Here is a 10,986-nt window from a genome sequence, read left to right on the forward strand (position 1 = left end):
TCAACTTAATAAACCCGTTTAGAAATCATTTGGATGGTTAAATGGCCTGTTCCGGTTAAAATGGTGACTTTCCCCGCTCCCCCTAGTGTCCCCAGGCAGAAAACCAACCTTGCAACTTTGGGACTACCGTCCCGTTAAGTTGGAAATAGGAAGTATTGTGTGAAGCGAGAACGAGCAAGAAACCCAAACTGCTTTACGGAAATTCCACATAAACGCACACGCCCCCCTCAATACTGGTTAGCCACACTGGCTATAAGAACAAGCGACAATGAATGTATTAACCACCCTTTGTCAGTTCGTCTTGTTCTATAAGTCAGTGAGTATTGTCAAGTGTTGTAATTCAGAGTCCAAGTTATTCCATGTACCTATCAAAGTTAGACTTTTGTTTGCATTTTTGAAATCCTCCTTGAGAGCGACTTTTGTTGAAAAAATAAATATCTTTTTTTTTTCAACTTCGTCTGTGCCAGAGTCGTGCATTTGGGTCCACCTGTATAGTGTCAGAGTTCGCGACACCCCTTCTTCAAAGGACACTAAATCACATAATTTGAAAACTGTTGGACTTTTGAGATAAAATAAAATGTTGATGGATTAACTGTAAAACAATCTGTTCTCTTGACAGGGATTACCCGCCACCACTGGATTATTCTTGCTGTTGTTTTCATCATCCTGCTCCTTTCAGTAGGCTACAAGTTAAAGACATTCAGGTATTTTTAATCATGTCATTTAAAATGTCACTGCCCTCATCTGGCATGTTCTTAAATACTATGTTGTTTTTGTGGCTATGAAGCTGTAGAAAACGCAGGTGTGAAGATGCAGAACGACCACCCTAACGTGGCTGATGTGGAGGCAGAGCATGGATAGGAAGATGTTTTTTCACTCCTCTACAACAGGTGTAAAGAGTTGATCAAATTCATCTTATGATTTGATCTGTTACAGTGGTGTCACAATTTGGATTTATTCATTTTGCATTTAAGGTAAAAGTAGACACATTTAGAACAGTAGATTTAGAGAATGATAAGCTTTTTGCAGTGTTTCTCTTAAATTATTTTAGTCGCAGTGTGCTTTCTTTCCTAAATTAGCTGATTTGTCTCATGAATTACATGATGCTACTGTAATGAAGGTCTGGGTTTTAGGAAGGAAATTATACCCAAATATTTTTTTTTAGGTTTGTACAACCCCCCCCCATCATCTACTACCACTGTCATGTGAATACACTGCTGCCTCTTTCGAGGCAAACACTTTTAGGGCTCTATCTTGCACTCAGCGCAATTGACTTTGTGCACTGGCGCTTGTATAATTCCTATTTTGCACTCGACTCACATTGGAATTTTCCCTCCACCAACGCACGTCCTTAAATTAGGGAATGAATTTGCGCTCCGGGGGGCGGTGCAGCGAAAAGAGGAGGCGTGTTCCGGCGCAAACGTTCCCTGGTGCTATTTTGCTGTTTTCAGAAAACCATTCCGCCACAGACCAGGAAAAACCTAGTCTGAAGTCAGTGGCGCTTATTCAGATGCTATTTTAAGGGCGCAGACTTGAGGAGATGCGCCCGAGAGGCAGCAGCAACATCGCCACCGTGTCAAGACTTGCATTAATACTTTGCCGCATCCCGGACAGCTCCCGCTCCAGCATGTCAAACCCGGTTTGCTGCAGGAACGGGTGGTCCTCCGGCGTGTAGTGGGTCTGGATCCTCTGCACCTTGGTGTTTGCGCTGCTCCCTCCTCACCTGGCCCTTGAGCACTGCTCGGCACGCTCCTGGCGTGCGCCTGGCAAATCCGCCGTTATAATAGCAATCCGCCATGGAACAAGCGCGTCTGGTTTTAAAGGGAATGTGAGATGACGCTCTGATTGGTTTATTGCACGTTACGCCCGAACCACTCCTATGACTAATGTGGCTACTTCAGACCAACCCATTTTAGATTTGCGCCGGGCACAAGAGTCATTTAACCCGCTGGCATAAGAGCAACAGCGCCCGAGATCCGCCCACAAAGCTACTTGCATTTTGCGTTTGATACTTGGGTTTCAGATCGGCAAGATAGGGCCCATTCTGTATATTCAACACATTGTCATTCCCAACGCGTCAAAAACTGCAGCTTGGTCAGTGGCCCTACGCTTCAAGAAGTGACGCTGTAGGTACCCTTCCAGCGTCACTTTTTCGTGATATATATAATGAGGTTTGTTGGCTGTTTATCTGAAGGTGTAATTGATTATTGTGTTTACATGTCATTTTCGGTTTATTCAATCAAACTAGCTGTATATACTGTATGCTTGGTTATAGCATAAGATGTATGAGACATGCATACAGCATTATTTTTGTTAATTAATTATTTCTTTCTTTAACCCAGTTCTCACGGGTTAACCAGCAAGTATGCCCTGTACTTATACTTATAAAGGCCTCATGTCTAATTGTGCAGCTAACATAACTAACTCCACTTTATACTTTTTTGTCCTAATAATGTTGCAACATGATTTGTATTTATGAAATAGTAAGAAACCACTAGTGTCTTTAGTGGTAGTATTACGATTGTTCATAAAATATGAAACGTTTCTCTTCTGGCTTTATTTTGAAAGTGTAACCAGACGTTGCTTATTTATTTTCCTAATTCAGTCCACCGGGACGTGGGTAAATGTATTGTTGCTAACTTGACAGTGCCACGGTCTCACATCCATCAAACATCCCTGCGCGTCAAAAAGTGACGCTAGAAGGGTTCCTACAGCGTCACTTCTTGAATCGTAGGGCCACTGACCAAGCTGCACTTTTTGACGCGTTATGAATCAGAACGTATTGGTATATTTTATATGCAGTATCATCTTATGCTGTTTTTGTCTCACTGTACATTAATTTAATCAGTTTGGGAGAACCGCGGGTGTACTGTATCCACGAGCCTGTATCAAAAAGCAAGTTCAACTATGTATGGCTTTGTTTGGGTGGCTTGGCTTCACTGAGCCTAGCATTTGGGGTTTTGACATGGTTCAGGATTCAACATAAACTGCATTTGTCTCCTGCATCAACTGTATATAGCTGAATAGTGAATTAATGTCTTTATAAAAAAAATGTATAAAGATAATGAATGATACTGTTTTTATGTTGAATAGACATTATTGAATGATTAAAGAAATATTAAATGAGTGAGAAGTGTGTCTGTCTAGTTATTTCTCTGTGCCAGTGAAAATGTTTTTACTCAGTGTGGTGTGTAGACTAATGACAGGAAGTGAGTCACAGAAGTACAAATGTTACAAAAAACTTTCTTCCACAAAGTACACTACATATGTTCTCAAGACAGTACATAGACACCTTTTTGGTATGTGAGCATAGAAAGTGTTGAAAATGGAAATAAATTGAATTCCACTGTTAAGCAGGGAAAGCTCACTGCCTGCTCCACTACAGCTCTTCCTCAAACTACTGTAACCAGATATATTTTCTCTGTCCAGACATTACAGAGTACCTTTAAAAAGTCATGTTAACTCTAAAAAGAAATGAACACTGTTCTGATAATGAGTGGAGAGATTTGCTTGTGATACAAAAGACCTTAAATGTCCTGCAGTTGTTTTACTGACTGAATGTAAAACAGCTGCCCATATTTTCCAGCAAACATAGTGGTTTTTAATCCTTGTACCTACATTGAAGAGGCAAGTCATGTGACAGGAAAAATATGTGTTTAAATATACTGCATGGACACCATCTTTGAGAAAAAGTCTCTTAGTAAGTCTCACAGTGACTGTTCATGAGTTTACGCAAACACTGAGTGGGAATTTCCTTGTTGTGAATCACGGTAACACAAAGTGTTTGTGCAAAGCCACAAGGACAACCCAACTACTGCCGAGCAAGGGTAATCTGGTATGCATGTACTCAAGACTGTACATGTGGTACTTCTACTACTACTTAAGTATTTCAATTCTATACGCCTCTACATTTCAAATGGCAAATGTTATACCTTATATTCTATTACATTTAACTGACAGCTCATGACATACAATGCATTATAATATATAAAACTACCCAACAGTATATAAAGTAGATAAAATTAGCTTTACCTTAAGAATCTACTACGTTGAATGCTGCATACTGCATGAGTAATAATAATCCAATGTTATAATATAACACTGTCTTGGGTCATTCCACTGCATAACAATAATAATATGTATCTACTCATACTACAGAACAATTTGGAATGCAGTATTTTACCTTGAGGTATTGCTACTTACTTAAGCAAAAGCTCTGAATACTTCTTCCACAAGGATGCTTCAAGTGCTTGTTGGATCATTGAACAGTGTGTGAACTGAAAAAGAACTGGTTCGTATTATGTGTTGCTAGACCAGATTAGAATGAAAGAGTATAGATGTTTGAACCAAACACAAGTCAGCAACCAACCCTAACTCCTTACTCACCTCCAAACAGCTGTGTGTGAATGGTGGTTGTTTTCAGAAATTGCTGAACAGAGGCCCCCAAATTTCCGATGTTGGAAAGACATTGGGGAGGGGGTTTCATAAGTTATAAATACTTCTGCTTGAGTGTAATGGCACTGTAATGGGGATGCTCCCTGACCTGTAACTTAAATAAGACACAACATATAGTGCTTGTCCACCTCTGGGGTTTGGTAATTAGTACAGATGTTGGGTTGAAGCATGGTAAGGGGAATTGTATTATGTTTGCAAACCAGTCCCCACCCAGATGGATTCCGTTTGTGGTCAGGTTCTTGGGGGAATGTGCCAAGTGTAGTTCAGATGAGGGGGAGATTGAGGAGGCGTTTGGTAGATTTGTTGTTTTGAACAGTCAGGATCTAGTTTACTCTTTTGATATGGTAATGGTAAATGGTAAATGGACCTGTACTTGTATAGTGCTTTTCTAGTCTTCCGATATGTGTAGTTTTAGTTTTTTCTACTGTTGACTTATAAAAGTTATCTATTGGGTATTAGATAAATTAATGCTATAAGTTAATTGTTTTCTTAATTGTCGCTTCCTGTGGTAGGAGGAGCTACAGCACATATAAGCAGGAGTTGAGAATACTTTTTGAGGATGTTGGTGAGCAGGCCACACGGTTTGTTGGCTGCCAGGGGCCCAAGCTTAAAGGGGCATAGCCCAGAGAAGAGTTGAAGTTTTCTTTTTGATACCTCTACTTACCTTTCTCCTAAGTTGTTTCCCATTTGTTTTTTTATTTAGTTTGTTGTGAAAAAGGGAAATAAAGAAATTTGGACTTGACCACCAAAATGGATGTGGATTCAAACCACTCCCCCAAACTATGTTTTTTAATTTTCACAACTTTCACGTTTCTCATGTACAGCTATTTGCAACAAATGCCCTCCAGAGAAGACTACCCCTCTTTATGATGGCAGGCTTTTCTCCACCATGTAAAGAACCTGCTGTTTTTTAAAAGTATGATGTTAACAATAGAAGTATTTTCAGAATATTGTGCTTTCTTGTAGCCAATTTTAGTTTGAGACCCCTGTGTTAAAGTATCATCATCTTTAGAGAGTTTCTGGTCCCCTGATGAATTCAGTATGTAATTTCTTAGCGTACAGTGGGTTTTAGAGCTTTTTCACTGGAAACAGCTGCGTGCTGAGGCCAGAATGACTATGAGAGTGATTAGTCAAAACAGTAAAGCCAGAAAGCGCAAACAAGGAGCTGAAAAACACTACGCAGATTCATTCTCTGTAGGTCAGTGTGTAGGTCACTTTTTATATTGTCATTTGGCACATGGTTATTATAAAAACACATTAAGAATAGGAGTATAACCAAAGCATGTTAAATGGAAAAGTATCCCAGGTGTTAAAACAAACTAGTTTGTACATGTGGAACTGACCTTGTTGTAATAAATCAGTTAAATGAATTAAACTTCTGAATCTTACCATCCATCAAAATGAAACACTGATGTCTCATGATTAACCAAAAAGGTTAAAACGTCTTGGAACTCTGGCCCACAAACAATGTTATGTTTGTGTTTGCGTAATAGATATGAGGGAGGATCATATTCAGATTACAGCTAAGAGAAGTTTATAGACAATCCAGGCAGTCCCTTTTACCTTGAGTCATTTATTTTTGCTCTCTATCTATTATTAGTCAAAGGGACATTTTTACGTGAGACAGCAGTGCAATTACACAGTGAAATGTCCACTTCCTCTTTCACTTCACTATAAAGTAATCTGCTTAGCAACAACCTAAACTTCTTATACAAAACGTAAAACTGACAAGTATTTAAATCTGACCCACCCTTGTAGAATCCCCATTCTCAGCTAAATATCTTTTGTTTTTTATTGTGTCAGATGTTAACTGTGCATGTTTTTTATGTCTGTTGTTTTAGGTTAGTGTCTAACAATGCTGAAATGTCTTATTTAGTCTATATAACATTAATACCCCTCATTTTATATCGTTTTCTAAGTGCTTACGCATTATGATCCTCTGTGTTGCATGCTTTGAATAATACCTGTAAATGTAAATGTGTCCAAATAATATTTCTATTAACTTTAATATTTTCTTTTTATTATAGTTCTGTATGCTTATAAATGATCTTAATAAACTTTATCATTTCAGTCTTATATTATGTTTTTAGGGTCACTTTGTGACATCTGTTCGGGGACTACAGATGAAAATAGCAAGGTTTTATCAATGTGCACAATCCCTGTTAAATAACCCAACAAATAAATCCAGCTCCCAAATATGAATTAGTAAACATGGAAAGAGGGGGAAAAGAGAAAGGAAAAGAAAGAATAAAAAAATCAAAGAGAGTTCAAACTTGTGTCAACAGGATTGGACAATAGATTTTTTTTTATAGTAAGGTATCACTGAATCCAATTTAAGACTTTCAATTTCAGTTCAGTTTTCCTCTTCAGAATGCTGTGTCACTCTCTGTTCTTCCTCATTAAACTATTACACTATATAATTTCAACAACAAGCTTAACTTACATTAAACCTTTCTTTTCTGTTACCAATACACATCTATATATTTATATAGCCACTTCCCAAAAATCAGTGTGGCTGATCACAGCCAGAGATGGTTTCTTATCTCAAAGTTTTCTCACTGTAGGTTATGTAAGTTCAAGCACATGATAAGATCTGTGAAGAAGACGTAATGACCTTTATGAGTGTGTGTGTGTGTGTGTGTGTGTGTGTGTGTGTGTGTGTGTGTAGGTGGTGAGAGAGAAAGAAACAGATGATTGGTTCATAATGGGTGGCCTGTTGTTGGGAGGAGTAGTTTGGAAGCAGTTTTTTGCATTTTTCAGATGCCATTTTGTGGATGGCAAATAACTGTTTGTTGAATGTGATCAAGGAAAACATGACCTGGTATTGACCTGTAAATTATTTATGGTGTGTGAACCAGTTCCACACAGTGAATTAGTTGATCTAGATTTCAGCAAAAGTTTTATTTTGCATGAGAGGGAATGGGTGACATGACACCCACGTGGAGTAGCTGAAGTAAGATTTCAGGAAGTCATTTCTCAACTCGAATGCTGCAGGCATGCAAACATTTTCTGCTTAAAGGTCCAGTGTGTAACATTTAGGAGGACCCATTGCTAGAAATGGAATATAATATTTAGTTTCCATTAGTGTATTATCACCTAAAAATAAGAAACTGTTGAGTTGAGTTACCTTATGAGTTAGATAGATAGGGACTTTATCATTTTTCACGTGTCTCGCGGTCACCGTAGTTTCTCCTACATGCTTGTTTCAGGCGAGTGGTTTCAGTTGTTTGCAATCAGCAGCTGCCACTAACTCCTACACAGTTTATGTCTTGTTACAAGTCCTGGTTAGACATCAAGTGTGCTGATATGAGTTAATAACAGCTTCTGTACATGGTTTTTGTGAGTAGTGTTTTTTTTGTACATTTTTTATTCTTGGATCACCATTAGCTGTCACTGAGGTAGCAGCTAATCTTCCTGGGGTCCACACCCAACAAAACATACATGATATATAACACATGTAAAAAGTTTCAATGAGACCATATACAAAAAAGTAAAAGTCAGGTAAAACAAACAAATCTATCTTAGTTCAGGTCAGTTAATTACCATTGGGATTATTATTTATGTGTTTTCAAAAGGTCTTTTAAAACTTGCTCCACATTGTTATGGCTAAACTACTTTCTGCTTCAAGAGACATTAAAAGCAACATTGACCTGTGACATTTGCTTCTGAGACAGAACAGCTTCATAACTGTGGGTGTCTTACCCAGTAGTGGAATACATCATTTTATGGAAAATCAACTTCAGTGAAATCAGAATTTATGTGTCCACAGAAAATATCAGTGACAAGAAAGGAAAGGGATTACTCTTTGTGTTTTTTAAATCTGCTGCTTGGCTAAGAGTGAAAGGTAGACAGGATGTCTAACTTCTATGAAATCCACTGGATGACTTCACATAATTTCTGTGAATTACACTTGTACTCCAAAAAAAGGTATTTAACTGGTCACATGGAAAATGAAAGTAAGAATAAATAATGCCTACAAATGTGTCACTGCCGATACAACTTGACCTTCATCTTATTTATTCACAAGCTTTAAATTCAGTTTAGTAAGAAACTTTACTCTATGTCTACAACAGGATTTCTACAAACCACTTTTGTCTCTACAATTCAATCAGAGCTTCTACTTAGGTCTATAACACAGAGGAAGGGCCAGTGTGTGACCTTGTGGTAACAACAATGTGTACAAAGCTAGACTGTGTGTGTGTGTGCATGTGCGTGAAAAAAGACATATTCATGATGACTCATGACTTATGAGGAAAATAGGAAGTCGAATAAAGATTATGGCTTATTTTATTGTCCTCTATGGTATATTTAACATTAAAGTCCAGATCCTATTTTTGATATGGTTTCTATGATATTTGAATTCTTACATTTACACATCTACATGCTTATTAAACTACTGTACCATATAAAAAGGTTTTTGTGTACAAAATCAGAAATCACTAAGTCTTAACTACACTTTTGGTCCAAACACTGCTTTAAATGCAATTACATTTATGTACACAAAAGTGTTGTATACATGTAATTTATTTGATTTTATCCCAATCTAAACCCTATTGTCTGTTTCATGTGCTCCTAACATTTCCCCCCATATTTCCTCCTTGTGCATCAATAAAATTCTGATATCTCTGGTGCTGTATTTCACTGATTGTGTTCATTTATTAACTGATGGTGTGAAGGTATGAAGTTCCTGTATTTTGCACTGCAGGCACACTAAATAAATAAGGCAAATAACAATTGGTGTGCTGCAAAAGGATAGTTTGAGAAATCTATAGCAACTGACACTATGGCTCCTCATGTTCCTTTACGGTTAACAGCAACTCAAAAATGCCTAAACCAGCTAACTACCATAATACAGACAAGTTAACTGACATGAGAACAACTGAAAGCACACAAGAAGAACAGAGCAGGAACTCTGATGACCATAAGATGTCAGCAAAGCTTCACGTTTCTTCACAGTGACACGCATGGTGAGGTCTTCTGCTTCTTTGTGGCAGTATGAAGAAATTAATGCACCTCACACACTAGTGGACCACACAAATTGTATATCACATATAACTGTAAGAAGGAGTCCATGCAATAAGAAACCTAAACCAGAAGAGAAAAAACGCCCGCCCCACCACAGCATAATACAAATCAACCCACACACACACACCCCACACACACCCCCCTCAATCAAGAATGCCCCTTTCTGCGGGCCTCACCTAATAACGCCCAACTGTTTTTTCAAATATTGCTCATTTGAAAAGGTCAGGCATCTTTGGAAAGTCCTCCCAGTGTATGTTTGGGTTTCAAGATCACAAATGTAAGTTGCAGACCCCAGATAACTTCCAGACTAGTTGTGATGTCATATGTCTTACATCCACGTTTCAACGTCAGATGCGAATGGAGTTCAGACACAACATTCCCCTTTATCAGATTAATACAGTAGTGTCAGAATCTGCACATACATCATTCTGCACAGTGAAGTGATTATAAGGTAAACACTTTTTGTGAATGAAGAAGAACAGGGCCAATGAAAATGGAAATGTATTATGTGAAATCTTTTTGCTAATGTTTCCTGATTACACTTATATGTACATATATAGTAATATGTTTATTGTAGGACATAAACTTGTAACAGATATATTTTTACTATGTGGTAGGCCTATTAGTATCTTAACCTACTGTACCCTAATACTACACTGGCCACCGTGAGCGCTTCTGTTTTGGATACTAACATTGGGCATGGACAAGAAGTATACAGAGTATAAGAACATACAAACAAATCCAGACTACTGCACATACAGTAACACTGAACATGCTAAAAGGTCTCCTGATAAAGCAGTGTGTTTCCCATTTTTAGTAGTGTTTTACAATGAGCAAATTAGTTCTTAGAAATACCAGTTCATTTGATGGTGTGTGTATGTCATTTGAGCACAAAATACCATATCATTGCTTTGAATGCAGAGTTTCATTTTGCAGGTGATTTGTAGAGTTTTGGATTTGTGTGTAGAGTTCTGAGAATGAGGTATTCTTTTAGAAAACGTCTGTAAACAATTGCAAGAAATAGTAAAATGTGGGAAAATGTGACTTTAGCTCTAATGTAGTTTTATAAATAAAACTGCATCTTAATTGTTGCCCACTGTTTACAGTGAAAGAGCCCTCTAAATACAGGGAGGAGAGGCAGAGAGAAACTGGTTTTAAATCAGAAGCAGCTGGAATGAAGCAAATGATAAGCTCTGGTTCGTGCCCCCTTTAATAAGTAGATAGTACGCATGCTTGAACTATATATATGAATGAATGAATATTTTATTTTTCTGTCCAGTCATTTTCAAGTCCCATCCCTCTTGGGATTATTCAGACACTTTAACTAACAACAAAACAAACATTCCTGCATGTTAACCCTCCTTCATCCAACAACAAAGCACAACAGCCAAGTATAAACATAAACCTTAGACAAATGACTTTCCAAAAGTCCCACAATAGGAATACAACAAATGCATACAAATAAGTGTAATAATAGTAATAAAGTGGACAGTGTTTTTCTGTGAA

The sequence above is a fragment of the Dicentrarchus labrax genome, unplaced genomic scaffold (genome assembly GCF_905237075.1).
Source record: "Dicentrarchus labrax unplaced genomic scaffold, dlabrax2021, whole genome shotgun sequence".
Classification (NCBI taxonomy): domain Eukaryota; kingdom Metazoa; phylum Chordata; class Actinopteri; family Moronidae; genus Dicentrarchus; species Dicentrarchus labrax.